The sequence below is a fragment of the Malus sylvestris genome, chromosome 13, assembly GCF_916048215.2.
Source record: "Malus sylvestris chromosome 13, drMalSylv7.2, whole genome shotgun sequence".
Classification (NCBI taxonomy): domain Eukaryota; kingdom Viridiplantae; phylum Streptophyta; class Magnoliopsida; order Rosales; family Rosaceae; genus Malus; species Malus sylvestris.
This window is the reverse complement of record NC_062272.1, coordinates 23,818,978-23,835,291: the sequence shown is the minus strand read 5'-3', so window position 1 is coordinate 23,835,291 and position 16,314 is coordinate 23,818,978. Positions and strand designations below refer to the sequence as shown.

Sequence of the window (16,314 nt, the reverse complement as noted above, 5' to 3'; positions counted from 1 at the left end):
TTTACTGGCCTTATGGATGTCCGGCCTCCAAATCCCAATGCCAGCACCTTATCTTGCTCCACCTTTGACATCCCAGCTACTTCGCCCAACTGATACCCAGTCGCTTGATGCATCAAGCCTAGATGACTACTTCTTGTAGTTTTTTCTTTTATATTCGAACATCTTGTATGTACATTTTCATATATTTTATAATTAAATACTTGGTATATTAATTATTGTTTAGAATTTATTACAATATTTATTAAAAATTAAATAAAAACTATTTTTTGCCAAAGAAAAAAAAACAGTTTGCGTGACAAAGTAGTAACCTGCGTTGCGCAAAGTGTCTTTGTGTGATGGATAACCTACATCGCGCAAAGTAGTTTTGCGCGACAGAGGGACATGCGTTAGGCAAAGTGTCTTTGTGTGACGTAGGTTACTAGCGCTACAGTTGGCATAAGATTAATTATTGTTGGGCTAATTTTTAGGCAATGTTTTTTGACTTTGCGCGACAAAGGTACCTGCGTCAAACAAACTGTTTTTTGTACTAGTGTACAAATAAATTAAAATTAAAATCGACTCCAATCACCCAACTGAAGTCCTCCTCCACCTGAGAATTCACCCCTCCCTTATCGAGCCGATGTCAAGTATCGTTTGACTAAACTTTGAGGGAATGCTAATTAGTACTACAATCTAGCGGTATTCCTTTTTATTTGTAAGTGAGAGATTTTAGGTTCGATTATCGCCAAAGACGAATTTGAACTACATTATTGGTAGCCCATTGTGAGGCTAAGCCTATCCCCCTTATCCTTAGTGTAGATAATATTGTTCATTAAAAAAAAAAAAATTAGGGAATGATCTTTATATGTTTCCATTCTCATAGATTTTTCTATCATGGTTAGCACAATTCTTTGAAACTAAGGGAGAAATATTCCTGTTTGTAGAAAATCATTCCTCACTAAATAAAAAAAACAAGAGAACGAATCTGGGTTCAATCATATGTAGTTGCTTTCAAGACCAAAGTCTGTACAATTCCAATTAATCCACTAAGAGAAAATATGAAGTGATGGGATTTCAATTCTTTGAAGACAAGGGAGATTTAACACATTAATTGGAAGAAAAGGATCAAAGCAACAAGCATCCCTTACTTAGGAAATTGATTAACCTATTTGGGTTTATATTTGACACTAGGCTTTGTGATAATGAAGGCCCAAAGATGCAAAATCAAATAGAAGGTTGAGCTCGGGAAAGTTGATAGGCACGAGATGAATTGGAAGCAATTTCAGCAAAGGCATAGGCCACGTGCCTATGATTGAAGTGATGGGCAACAAAGAACACCTCACAATTAGCCAGAAAGCACTTTTTAGTGGCATGGATGAGTAAATAGACGAGGACTCACTGCCCTCCGAAAGATATCAGCTAAAGGCAAAACTTGGACAGTCGGTCCAAATTGTCTATAAAAGCAAAGACGGACACCAGAGATAAGGATACTCAACCCAACCAATCAAAAGACATACAAACTTCGTACACAAACAAGTTTGTACCCAGAAAGCTGAATTTTGTCCAGATCCGGCCCTTTTTAGCTATAGTTCCCTCATAAAAAGTCATCTTTTGTTGAGATTAGAAGCTTTGCTACCTTCCCCTAATGTTGTAGTATTGATTCCCTCTAGTGAAACCCTTTTACTTTTCATCCTCCAGAGTAGAAAAAACCCTTGTAAACACAAAGAGAAGTGGTTGCAAGAAGTTGAACCTTGCCCGACAAGGTTAAATCTTACCAGACTCTCTTTTGTTTGTACTTACATATAGTAGATATGTCGTTTAATGCATTTTCCTTCATGTTTTTAAATCATTTTCCATTGTTTTACACTTAAAAGTTTTATCTGCAATCAAATTTGGATAAGTCAATGAACCTGGTTTCAGTAAAACAAACTTTTATCAAGAAATGGTTGGAAGGGTCCTGAACCCCCTTCATTTTGGACATACAATGCTATGAATTAAAAGTTCTTGTTCACAAGGCAAGAAAAGAACCATATACAGACTTAACCTATCTGTGACAATTCCTTGATAAGCAAGAAGTCTAAATAACTTGTGGCGCAAGTAATCAACCTAATTCGCACCTATTCAACAATATGTTATGTAAAGATAACAGTGGCACGCTCAGATCCTTGTTTGTTTTGATTGTGAACCTCAAGGTCTAAACCAAAGGCCCCACAAAGGCACCTTTCAAACTAACAATAAACTCGTATTGCAGCACACCAAGTAGCAAGATCTTGCTCGGTAGGCAAGAAAGAGCTAGAGCCCCGAAGAGCTGTGTGAAGGACTAGATCTAGAAATCCAACTCGAACACAACCCATATTAAAGTTCTTTTCCCACCTTGAGAATTGCAATTGAAACTTTTCCGGTCGAGGGACAAACATCTCATTAGGGGGGCATGACAAAGACAATGAAAAAGGGCACATTGAGCCCCACACAAGTTTTTTTTCGACTCAGTGTTACTTTGTCCCAATAAATTTCAAAGAGCTTAATTAGGGTTAGTGTTTTCAATTTCTAGCGGAAGACTTGTTATTGGTCAAAGGATCGAAACATCATGAAGATTTCTCGTAATTTACTTGAAAGAGACCACGACGACAAGTACTTGAGACTTTCTCCATTTCGGCGCGTTGATTTGTTTGTTCCTTTTCACCGTGTCCCAATCAGTTTTCTTGTGTGCTCCTTTGTTCATATTAGGGGTGGGTTCAAAAAACCGAAAACCGAAAAAAACCGAAAACCAAACCGGACCGAGGCCGAAAAAAACCGAACCGAAACTGTCAAACCGAACCGAACCGAATATGACCAGTTCGGTTTTGGTTTTTGAGGTTCGGAAACCGAACCGAACCGAACCGAACTGAAAGATATATTTAATTATTGTTTTCTTATAAATAATTTAGTCATACAATCATAACAAAATTGAACATGTTGCTAAGTTGCTTTCAGTAAAGCTTTTCAAGCTGGAGTGCATGGGTTCGAACCCTCATGCCTCCAGGATTTTGGATAATCTTTTTATTTTTTATGAGAAATCAACAAAAACTCTTTAAAGTTTAACCCTAGCCACTGTAGTAGCCGCCGCACCTCACCTTTCTATTTTTCATTCTTCTCCTCTCTCTGTCTCATTCCCTGCCTCCAAACTCTCTCCATGTCCATGCCTCCAATTTCTCCATTCTTCTCGATTCTTCTCCATAACCCGGATCCTCCTTCTATTCCAAGTGCGGCGATGATCATGGCCTGGCTATCCATTTCCCATTTCGCCGCGGGCATCACTGCGGGGATAATAAGATTGAATGCAATGGGAGATATGAAACGGTTCTTGACCACCCAAAAAAGTACTAGTAAAATTCCTTGTTAAACGCATAGATTACAAGTATCAGGAAATCGAAGTACATCACCCACATGATTGCATGCTGTTGAAGCCTTTGGAAATCACCAATACGGTAATCTCTCCCTTCCACTTCCCAGATGGCGTACGTAATGTTACCTTTCCATGTCGATCCTTCATATTTGTGAGAAGAAACTTCTTGCCTTTCCTGGAACAAATTTCCACGGCCATCTATTTCCATGACAGTAATTATTTGTTCGATTGCAGATTTGTATTGCAGATTTGTTCGATTTTTGTGTTGTGGGTTTGTTAGTTATTTGAATTTCAGATGAATGAATGTAATTATTGCTGTGAATTGTGGATTAAGATAGTATTTTGATGGATTATGTGCTTGTGTTGTTCTTGGTGTTGCAGACTTGCATATTTGTTTCTTTCCAGATTCATTGCTTTACCAATTTCCAGATTTACTTGTTTATCAATTTTCAGATGGTCGCCGGAGCTTGCTTTGACAACAGCAAGGGAATTAAGTGGCTAGGGTTTTTAGTTTCTTTCCTTCTTTTTCGGGCTCAACCCTTGGGTTGGGTTGTTGTGCTGGCCCATTTTTTTTTGTTTGTGTTTAGTTGTGGGCTTTTGTTATGTATGTAAGTTTACCTTTTATAAAAAAAAATTAATAAAAAACAAACAAAAAAACTGAACCGGAAAAAACCGAACCGAAAAAAAACCGAACAGAAAAAAACCGAAATTTTTTTGAACCGAACCGAAATTTCGGTTCGGTTTCGGTTTTGGCAAAAAACCGAACCGTTTCAAACCGAACCCAGCCCTAGTTCATATTGTTTGTGACTGTTATTCTTTTCCAACTAAGTGATCATCCTTTAATTGAAATTTTGCCTTGACCAAGAAAAATAGCTTTGAATGTACTGAAAACTAAAATAAGCCAAATTTGAAAACAAAAATAACTTTCTGTTTCTTGGTTTCATTTTCCATTTTATAGAAACCAATAACTGAAAAACAACTACCGAACAATTTTTTAAGTATTTTTTTTTCTGAATTTTTTTTTGACAAAATAGTTATTAAGCAACTTAGTTTTTAGTTTACTCTTCTTAAAAAACGGAAATAAAAAACTTATTTGGTAATTTTTTCTTTTAAGAAGGAAACAAAATTTAAGCAAAAAAGAATAAAGAAAAAAAATTTCAAAACAAAATAGTAAGTTCCATCAAATTATATCGCTTGTTTTCTTTTCAAATATCAGAGACTAAATCGTTAAAAAAAAAAGAGAAAAAAGATCAGAGACTAAAATCTATTCAAATAAAGACTTTGAAAAAGAATATCAGACACAAAGTCGCGCCGCTTTAACACATATCATGCATTCATATTGTAAGTTGAACAACACTCCACTAAATTCGACGTCAACAGTTTTATGCACCTAAAAAATTGTTTCAGTGGATTATGACGTCATAGAGAAAGCAAAAGATGACGTAACATATGGAAACTTGTGCTAATGGCGATGCCCTTTGATTCGTTTCTGGATGGTACACAATTCTTTCCTTTTTTTTTTTAAGGAAAGATGCAGTTGGAACTTTATTACCACGTCAATCAAGCTGATTTCACAACGTTATACATGTGTGGAGGCAAATATCCAAATTATTTAGGGTGTTTTTGTCGTAAAAATTTGAAATACAATAATGTACTCAGGACCGGCCATTAGAATTTGTAACCTCTAGGAAAAAGGAAATAAAAAAAATTCCAAAAATTCAAACAGAAAAAAAAAATATAAAATGGATAAAATTCGAATCCTTGTATCATGTCTTTATCGAACCCTTTGCTGCACATCAAATTCTTTAATCCGTAGCTCCTCCTTCTATACCTAGGAAGGCTTTTTATTTTATTTTATTTTTTAACTTTATTAAATTCTAATTGTTATGTTTACATCTGTTGCCAAAGTATAGAACAAGAAAGCCGACCCAATATAATCCCAGCTATGGAAGCCTTCATTCTTGAATAAAAAATTGAGCAACATGGGGCAGCTTTATTACAAATCCGGTGACAAAAAACAACTTTGGCGGATCTAAAAGAGTTCAGGATAGACTATAAGTCATGGAGAATACACTCCACATTTGAATCCACTTTCAACTCCTTATTGATCATCTTGCATATAAGCTTCGCATCCGTTTCAATGATAGTTAAATATCAGAGTGCGCGACGAATAAAACTATAAATTATTAAAACATTATTAAACAAACAAGAATGTCGAAACACTTATAAAACTCCAAGGTACTATATATATAGAAAACTAGCCTAACCCTAATAGGCAAGGAAACGAAACCTAATACGAATGGGAACCAAACATGAAAATAAACCTAAATACTAATATTTCCCAACACCCCCCCCCCCCGTCAAACTTATGGCGGTACACGAAATGAGTTTGCCAACATACGATGTGGACGTAAGCTCCGTTATGCTAAGTTCTGATGCCAATTCCAATACAAAATTTCATCCATGTAAGTGCAAGATTCCATTGTCAGTACCAATGCTAGTGCAAACTTCCCCAATGCCAATTTCAAGCCTAAGAACAAACCTAAACAAACAAGAAAAAAAATTCAACTTACCACATTCTCAATGTCACTTGAGTGGTCACCAGTCCAAGCAGTCGAGCGATCGTTGCAAGCCAGACAACAACTATAACCATTCACATATCATCCAATGTGAGCCACACAACCACGTGGCCCAAAAAACTCAAAATAGACAAACTTCTCTTTTCCTCCTCCTTTTTTTTCCTTTTCTGTTTTTTTTTCTTTCTTTTTCTCTTCCAATTTTTGTTTTCTCTCTTACTTTTTTCTTCCTCATGGGTCTTTCTTCAATTTGCGCAAAACAAGAGCAAGTGCAAACTGCAGAGGTGACTCCGAGTGCAATGCACATACGGGTTCGGGTTGCAAACAACGGGTGCGAATTCAGATCAATGGTTGAGATTAGCTCTTAATGTATTAGGCTCATATGTGAGCAAGTGGCAAGATCTCATAGGTTCTTGTAATGAAGGGTTGGATGAACTCATAGGCTTTCCTAGATTCTCTCCTTCTCTAACGGTTATTTTTTTATTGTTGTGATGAAATGAAAACACATGCAGAAGAGCACATTGGCTCTCTATAAGATTTTGATCATTCTCAATCTATCTCTTCATTTCCTTCTCTCTAAGCTCTTCCTCTCTGATTTGAATTGCTGTGAATACTATCAAACTTTTACAGACTCTAACATGGTATCGAAAGAAAAAAGCTACCTCTTAAATTCTGGGGTGAAGCAGTTCACACTGCTATCTATCTTTTGAATAGATGTCCTACCAAAGTGTTAGCGAACAAAACTCCTTTGAAGAGTTCAGTGGAAGAAAACCAGGGGTAACACATTTGACAATCTTTGGTTCTGTGTGTTTCACTTATTTCCAATTCAGTTAAGGCAAAAACTAGATAAAATAGACCAGAAAGGTGTATTTGTTGGATATGGGACAAAAGAGGAGGGCTATAGGGTATTTGATCTGAAAAGCAAGAAAGTCATTGTTTCCAAAAGTGTTATCTTTGATGAAGGTGTTTTGCTTAATTGGGAGAATATGGAGACAATTCAGATCCATTTGCCCTACTCAAATGCAAATGAAGGTGTGAGTATAACTGAGATTGAAAATGGTGCCTGTGAGGGGTCTAACATATATGCCTCTAAGTTGAAATCTCCAAACACATGTGTTGATAATGCCACTGATGTGGACAAAGTTGATTCTAAAACTGTGAATCGAGAGTGTGGAATCCAAATCATTGAGACATATGATAACACACCAAAGAAGTCGAGGAATTTGAATGAGATGTTTGCTCAGTGTAGACTCAATGTCATTGATCCTGAAAACTACAATGAAGCTTCTCAAGATCATGCTTGGAAGAAAGCAATGAAGGATGAGATCTCTATGTTGAGAAGAATGACACCTGGGAATTGGTTAATAGACCAAGTGACAAGCCCATTGTTAGAGTAAAATTGATTTTCAAGACCAAATTAAATTTGGATGGCTCTATACAGAAACACAAGGCAAGACTAGTTGCCAAAGGGTACACTCAAAAGCATAGAGTTGATTTTAATGATACTTTTGTACTTGTGGCTAGATTGGACACTATAAGGACTCTCATTGCATTGGTAGCTCAGAAAGGGTGGAGATTGTTTCAGTTAGATGTAAAGTTTGCTTTTCTGAATGAGGTTCTTGAAGAAGAGGTGTACATTGACCAACTTAATGGTTTCATTGTCAAGGGAGAGGAACATAAGGTGTATAAACTGAAGAAAGCCTTGTATGGGCTAAAACAAGCTCTTAGAGCTTGGTATAGCAACATTGACACTTATTTGCTGCAATGTGGGTTTGAAAACAATCCTAGTGAAGGTACTCTATTTATGAAGCATAAGGAAGGACATGGAACAATGATTGTTTCCATATATGTGGATGACATTGTTTAGCTAAAAACAGATTTTGTAACTTGAGGGATAAGCTTGGAGTAATTTTAGTTAAGACCTTAGAAGGGAGTGTTGGTTGATTAAGGTCTAAACTGTCATTTTCTTTATTCTATCAAGTTGTTAGACTTCGTGAAAATAAGCTGTTAGGAATCAATGGTTGAGATTAGCTCTTAATGTATTAGGCTCAGATGTGAGCAAGTGGAAAGATCTCATAAGTTCTTATAATGAAGGGTTGGATGACTCATAGGCTCTCCTAGATTCTCTCCGTCTCTAACGGTTATTTTTGTATTGTTGTGATGAAATGAAAACACACATAAAAGGGCACAATGGCTCTCTCTGAGATTTTGATCATTCTTCATCTATCTCTTCATTTCCTTCTCTCTAAGCTCTTCCTCTCTGTTTTGAATTGCTGCAAATACTATCAAACTTTTACAGATTCTAACACTTTCTAGGCCCAAGAGGATTTCCTTCCAATCTTTGTAGATAGGAAAGGTTGCCCTGAATGATATTTTTCCTACAAAATTTTTGCAATTAGAGTTTCTAGTTAGTAAATTCCAGAATCCAAGACCACCACTTTGCTTCGTTTATGTTAACTTCCCCTATAACACCCAATGTACTTCCTTCTCGCCATCTTGACACACCACCAGAAATTCGCCAACAGAATTTTAATTTCCTTACATAAACGTACGAGAGTTTGAAGCAAGACATGGGATAAGCAGGCAGTGCCATAACAACTACCTTGATCGAAGTTTCCTTGCCTGCCATTGAGAGAAAATGATTAGCCCACCCGTTGATTCTACCTTCAAGTTTTTCTACGAACATTTTCAAAATTACTTTCTTAGAGAGCCCAAAGTCTGATTGAAGCCCTAAGTATTTCCCAAACCCATCCCTAGCTTTTATATTAAAAAGCCAAGCAACCTTCCTTTCATTTTCTTCGAGACATTGGCTCCAAAAAAGAGGGAACTCTTCCCCGTGTCTGTGATTTGGCCTAAAGCCCTAGAAAGGCTTTTTATTTTAGAGAAATGCTAAGGAAACTCTCAAAAGTGGGACTCTCTATTGTGGTAAAAAAATCCACCGTCTTCAGTCTTGATGAATTTGTCCCTACAAAACAATCAACACATTTAATCAAAGACCAAAGCTTCACGCGCCCTTGAGGTGAGGGAAGAGTTTGGCCAATGGATCTCTGATGCCTAAGTTAGTTTCTTTGAAAATAGTGAGTTATTTATAGGAGGAGGTGGCCGACCATGGGGTTAAGGTTTTTCCCTAAACATGGTGGCATCCTATTTGCCAAGGTGTGTCATCCTTTGAATGCATGAGGAAATAATATTCCCAAGATATTAATTAGGAGAAAATATATTGGGCAAATGGTGGAAGTGTCCCTAATTGATAGTGATAGGGATTCATTACTTGATTGAGTTGAGGTTCAATTGAGATTGTATTAAAGATAGAATTTAGTAATTAATCCTTATCTTTAATACTTTTGACTTTTCAATGCACGAACAGGGGAGCTTTAAGCAATCGTAGTCATTTGCTTGGACCTTTAGGGATGCTCTTGGACCTTTAGGGATGCTGAGTTGCACGTGGTAGTATTTGAAAGCCCTAACCATTTAATGAGGACGATCTTGTCCTTCTTGAGATAAAGTCCATGCATCGTCTTCTAGACTTTTGGGATTATTTTTGGCTCAGCATATGCCCTCACACCTGCTGGGCTGCAAGCAAAAAATGGTAGTAGGTGTAGAAATCCCAAGTTGCTAGGTGTGCAGAAAATTGTTTTTCCCAATTTGATGTTGATCTTTTACCTTGTTTTGGAAATAGAGTCTTCATAGGAAAGTGAGACCAATTGCCACCAAGACTTACTTAAGCCTGTCTTAAGCAGAGGGCTAAATAAACTTGTAGAACAATTTTATCCCTACAAGAAAGAGAGAAAAGGCTAGAGGATATTTCAACAAAAAAAAAAAGCTATAGGATATTGTAAACGCTTCTTCTAGTTTTCTTCTTTGCTTGCTCCTACGAAGAGTGATTGTCGTCGTCGTTTTTCATCTACACGTGGTGCCAAGATAAGAAAAATTTAAAATTTTTTCTTCTTTATTTTTTGGATCCTTGGGGCTCGATAGAATGGCTCGGCAGGTGCCGATGATGGTGTTAGGGCAACCAGAAGGTTGTCGTGCAAGTAGGTAACTCGAGGAGCTACTGTAGGTGATGTAGCAACTAGTTGGTATGGGCCAAGAGCTCAGGGAAAAGGCTGTGAAAAAGGTGCAGAGCCTTGCTGATAAGTTAGCTTGCTTGTTGGACATTCAGTTGAGAAGAAGTCATTCTGCTGCTCGTGAGACTCTGCTACTTTTGGAAAGCCTGACATCAAACTGTTTCCAACGTTTAGGTCCAGAGATAGAGTTAAGTATCTAGTTGTGGTTAAGTCTAGATGAGCTTCTGAAAGGCTCGCCACTATGAGAAGTGGGGAGGAAAGTCTATCACTTGGAAAAGTGGATTCAGCTGTTAAAGAAGCGTCAAAGCCTGCTCCTTCCACTGCTGCTATGTCTATGATGCTCACCAAAAATGAGGGAACTGCTCGAGTTTGATTGCTCAACTGTTGTAAATGGAACAGTTGAAGATGCCAAGATCGGAGTGAAGATGAAGTGTTAGACGAGCAAACGAGTGCGAAGTGGCTAATGAATGCGGGATAGCTGCTGGAGAGCTTAAGATCATCCAAGCTGCTAATGAGCAGTCAACTTTGTTTAGCCTATGTCAAATTTTGACGACCTTCGTGCAAGTTTATTAACTTGCTAGAAATTTAATAGACTGTTTTTTTTCCTTTAATCCACCTTTGTTTTTCTTGAAACTTTGTTTGCTTAAAGCGTCTTATAGAACTTTTAGCTAATTGACATCTTTCTTTGCTTTGCTCCATCTTTGTTTTTCTTAAAACTTTGTTTGCTTGAAGCGTCTTGCAAAACTTTTAGCCATAGTACCGTCAGCTGGCATGCTGCTTTGAAAAAGTAGATGACCCCACAGAGTCACTATGGCTTGAGCTTTGGCTCCTTGGGGCATTGAGTTGTTGAGTTCATTGCGACCCCACGAAGTTACCAATATGAACTTTTACTATGATTTTTTTAATTTTCTCCTTAATTTGCTGTGTTTGTTAATTTTATCTTGAATTTTTACTATTAATTTTTTTTTCTTACATACTATCTTACCTTATTTTATTTCAAATTTTCACATACTGTTTACCTTAAACACTCTTTTCATACCCATTTGACGACATGTGACAAAAAAATATAAATAGTAATTTAATTAGTAATCTTATTTTAATATGGTATAAATAGTAATTTAATTAAATTAACTAATAAATATAAATAATAACTTAAAACTAATAAATTATTGAGGCAGCTATACTTTGTCTCTTCGGTTGGAGATGATATATGAATATGGTGTGACATTGTTCATTAAAAAAATAATTTTTTGCAGGACTATAGTTCTACACAGGGCTATATCTACCCCCCTCCGCATGGAGATGGCCTAAGTCCTTAAAGAAACATGTAGTATACCTTGACTTTGGGATGAGATAGCCTCCCCTCTTTATACTTTTTCAACCAACCATTAAAAACCATATATGCCTAGAAATATTGAGCCAAAACACCATAACATGATTAGCATACGATGACTTATTGGAGAGTTTTTTAATGTAAGATTATTTCCCACGCCTAAAGACTTTCAGCGAGGAAACTATCGTTTTCTCGCCAGCATATAAGTTGATTCTCTCCTATTTTGATTAAAAAAACAACGTAGAAATTAAATATTTTATGACGAAAACAAGTGGTCTTCTACTATAGTAGTGAAAAATAGTGTTTTTCTTGCATCACGACGTGAATTCGAACCCCGTCGGCTCTCTAATTTAATAACTAATCTAATAATTCTATTGTTTGGCCAAAAAATATATTCTATGACGAAATACATCTTTGCGAATAAAATGTTTGAGTAGGAACAAATATTTCATCGCTAAAAACTCCATCATCCTTTGAAAATCAAATGGTTAATTTCCTCGCATTAGAATTTTCCGTACTTTCTAGACGTGCCGCTCATATTGAATTTTTGAGGTCTCACTTTTTGAAACTCCGAATGTCTCTAATGTCTCTTCAAACTCCAAGTATGCAACGCAATGGGATTATTTTCAACTAATTTTCATTTCAAATTTCCATTCAACCAAGCTTGTACAATACTATTATTGCTTGATTTCTAATTCATTCACATTTCAATTTCATTTGTCTAAATACAGCTTAATACTCAAACCCAGCGATGAATCCAAGATTTGAACTTTGGGGTCTCATTGTTAATTATAAATGTTTTAGATACAAACAAAGCGCGCAAATAAAATCAGTTATTCACTAAGTCATTTTGTCAGCTAATTATTTTGAAAACAAAATTGAAAACGTCAAAGAAAAAAGGATGCACCAATCATTGTAGGAAACAAAACACAATGCTACATTTACTACATTTTCTTGTATGTTGAAACCAAATTTGCACACCGCCGTAAGTGGTGGAAATGCTTAAACTCGTTTACCTGTAAAAGAACACACAACCATGTGTAAGCCAAAGACCTGGGGGGTGCCCATCAAAGGCTCTTCAACGGTCAAATTAGTAAGCAATATTAAGACTCAAAGCGTGCATGAATTGCGTTAATAGAGAAGAACCCTAGAAGGGTGTATTTATACGAGTCGAGAAGATGACCTTTTAGGATAGTAGAATCCTTATTAAATGAAGACAATCCTAGAGGATATCTAGGAAGTAGATATTGCATCCTCTTAGGAGTGGTTACTTGTGGCGCATGACAATCCTTAGATTATAAGGACTCTAAGATTATAGGAAACTCTTTGATTACTTGTCTAGAACAAGTATGGTCAATCTCAGTGAAGTTGTCGGACTATGCCAATTGATTTCAAAACCGATCACTCGAAGCCTTACTAGACGAGATTTCATTTTCTCCGGGTGAAATGGATTTAGCTTGAGGAATACACTCGTCGCGCAAACGTGCGTTGACCGTATTGACCCGATCAAATAACCTGCCTGAAAAGGATATTCCGCTGCCCGCATAGAATTAAATAATGTTGTAAACTTGACCCAACAAAAACTTCATCAGGCCAACTCTATGAAACCAAACATTTTTTTTCTTTTAACATACGATATTATTTACATTAAGGGAGTGAGCTAAAATAACATAATGTTTGCTCGACAAAATAGTTCTTCGGGCTAATATATTTTTTTATTTTTTAGAAAATGATGAAAAAAAATATTTATAATGACTATTTAATTTATAAATTAATTTAGAAAGCTATAATTGTTGATAACTTTAAAAAATTTATTTAGTTACATTCAAATAAAATTGTTCATACAATTATGTTAAAAAAAAAACTAAATAAATAAAAGTAAACTACTCGGGTAGGTGCTGGGGTAGCTAGGGGAATGACTTCTGAAGGTCGGTTGAGGACTCGGGAATGCTTATGCCATAAGCTGACAAGGATTGGGTCACCATAGCAAAGTAAAGTACATGCGCATTAATTCTCGGTCGTGCGTTGAAGCCTCTCCCAGAGGCGTTGCTTCTTTTTGGAGCTTAGCTTATTCTCTTTGGCGCGCTAACTCCATCTCCACATGTTGAAGTCCGGATTAGGTGTTAGCTCCTTTATAGGCACATCTAGTTGTTGCTGGGAGATATTGATGAGGTACTCGTCCTTCTTCTGCAACATAAAAGCCTAAAAAAAAACAGGGGAAAGCAATTAAGATTATCGATCATAATTTAAACCTTATTTATTGTAATGAAATTTACAATTAAAACATAGAATGAAATATTACAAAAAAGACATTCGCGGCCTGGTTGCCATAATTTGAATGTGTTTTCCCCAAAACCTCCACCTTTGGGAAATGTGAACTAGTCGCACATTGTTCCTTGACCCGGTAAGATAGGGGTCGAGAACCGGAGTGATGAAGGTACGGCTTCTTCTCCCAGTTACCTTTATTTGATGCCAATTTTTTTATGTAAATTGAAAAAATATTAATTAAACTATACTAAAAAAAACATAAAAATTGAAATTAAAATATAAATAAAACTTACTTGAATTTTTTTGCTCTGAAAATGAGTGCACTGCCAATTCCACTAGCCCATCCTCTCCACAAACTCCTCAGGTGGATCTTTAGGAGCTGCCTTAGGTGACGCACAAGTCTAATAGTATTTATGCAGCCGGTACTTCCACTTCTTATACCGTTCCCTCCATAACCAGTCTATGTACTTGACACAATCATTGTCCACCATGTGCCACTCGAAATTGGCCTGAAATTCCCAAAAAAAAATCCTAATTTTTTAGTTTAAAACCACATTAAAAAGTAAAGAAAAAAAAATAATTAATTAAGAAAGTTGTACACTTACTAAGAGCAGTCTGTCCATCTCGGCACAGACCTTGGAGCTATGCGTCTTCCAAGAAACGGGGATTATAAGGCATTTGGTGCAGATGACGGAACCTATGTCGTCAATTAACAAACTGTTGGCTTTTTCATTCGCTCATCAGTGACTCGAGAGGTATTCAACCCGGATCCGCTTTTGTGTGATCTGAGTGATTAGCTGCTCGCCAACCCTCCACAAATTTCCCTTTTTTTTTTTTTTTTGCTTTTCGGCCAAGTGTAGAGGTCTTCGTCCTAACCTGTTGTACGACCGCCGAATCGACCTCTCTACTAGGGCTGTGATGCGATGAAAGTTAAGCACTCAAATTAAACCCTCTTGTTGTCAAATTGTAGTAAAAATGCAAGTAGGGATCGTTCTGGACCGGGGATTAGGAGGGATTGCTAATCTAAACTAAACTGACTTACAAAAAGAAACTTAAAAACACTTAACTAGACTCTATAGACTCAAAACACTTAAAAACACAAACTAAAACAGATTCTAACTAATTAGACACACTAAAGTAAAGGGGGATTGGGTTTTGGACGAAAATAAAGTAAAACAAAACATAAACTAGAACTAAACAGATTTGCACGAAATTGTTTGTTTTGGATGGATGATGGGCTAGCTAGAAGGTCTTTCTCCACACATGACACACTTGCATACAAATCAATCTCCAATTGCTTTTCAATAAACTATGATGCTCAACACCCCAGATTAACCGTGATGCACAAATTAACCCTCAGATTTTCCTTTACTCATTGAATTGGATGAATGCATGCGACAACCCAAATCATTCTCTAAAAGTCCCCTATATGAATGCATAATACAGATACAATTAAAGATCATTAAGTTCCATGAAAATCATAAGCGTTGACGAGGCAATTGTAACTATGAATGCATGATACGTTTGCCAAGAATTCAATTAACGCGATTGTGACAAGCAACCTTCAGTACTCATGAATATAAACTTGTAATGATTAGGTGAAACTTATTTATATCCTAGCATCAAATTCATGCATGAAAACTAAGTATGCATCCTTAATAAACATACACAAATCCGTTATGAATAAAATAGATAATTGAATTGCAATCACAACTTATCAAATCACAATTGGAAGAAATCAATTCATATTGCAAATATATTCATGGTTTCGAATTCTCCTCTAGCCAAAAGAGGTTTAGTTCCTCATACTTGCAATTAAACAGAAACAATTGAAATTAAACATTGAAAACCAAAGTAGAATACACCTAGAATGCTCCAGCAATCCAAATTGAATGACTAGCACAACTCCAAGCAATCCTCCTTCCTTGCAAATATGCGGCACCAAGGTGTGAGTGGTGAATGGATGGTCTCTTGTGGTGGTGGATGGATATAGGTGAGTTATGGTGAAGGATGGAGAGTTGTGTAGATGATGTGGTGTCTTTGGATGATGGCCCCTTAATTATGGTGAAGGGTGGATGTATTTATAGGCTAGGGAGAAGAGTGTATTGAGTTGTAATGAGTGGATGTAATGGGTGTAGTGGGTGAGTGTTGTGGTAATGAGTGGATGTAATGGGTGTAGTGGATGAATGTTTGGTAATGAGTGGATGTAATGGGTGTAGTGGATGAGTGTTTGGTAATGAGTGGATGTAATGGGTGTAGTGGGTGAGTGTTTGGTAATGAGTGAATGTAATGGGTGTAGTGGGTGGATATTTGGTAATGAGTGGATGTAATGGGTGTAGTGGATGAGTGTTTGGTAATGAGTGGATGTAATGGGTATAATGGATGGATGTTTGGAGAATGGATGTGTTGGGTGAAATGAGTGGATGTAGTGGTAGGTGAATGTGTTGGGTGAAATGAGTGGATGTAGTGGTAGGTGAATGTGTGTGTTGGGTGAAATGAGTGGATGTAGTGGTAGGTGAATGTGTGTGTTGGGTTAAATGAGTGTGCTAAAATGGTTATTTATAGGGAGAGGATAATGCACAAACTTCAAATTTCGTCCATTCCTTTTGCTCCAAGCATATGCCATCCATTCCATGCCTAAAAATGCTCCAAAATGCACTTATTTGCCATATTAACCCTTTAGACCTACAAACACACGAAAATAGC

General features: G+C 36.7%; 1 long non-coding RNA gene across 2 annotated transcripts; it reads right to left on the bottom strand.

Annotated features, from left to right (window-relative positions):
• Positions 1 to 13,085: 13,085 nt before the first annotated feature.
• Positions 13,086 to 15,655, bottom strand: LOC126596498 (uncharacterized). Of its 2 annotated transcripts, none has more exons than XR_007613977.1 (3): positions 14,214 to 15,655; positions 13,902 to 14,117; positions 13,086 to 13,542 (listed from the first exon to the last, which is right to left on the bottom strand). It is a non-coding gene; the product is annotated as an uncharacterized LOC126596498 (long non-coding RNA). The 2 variants fall into 2 exon arrangements; XR_007613978.1 differs by lacking the exon at positions 13,086 to 13,542 and adding an exon at positions 13,671 to 13,800.
• Between the last annotated feature and the right edge of the window lie 659 nt (positions 15,656 to 16,314).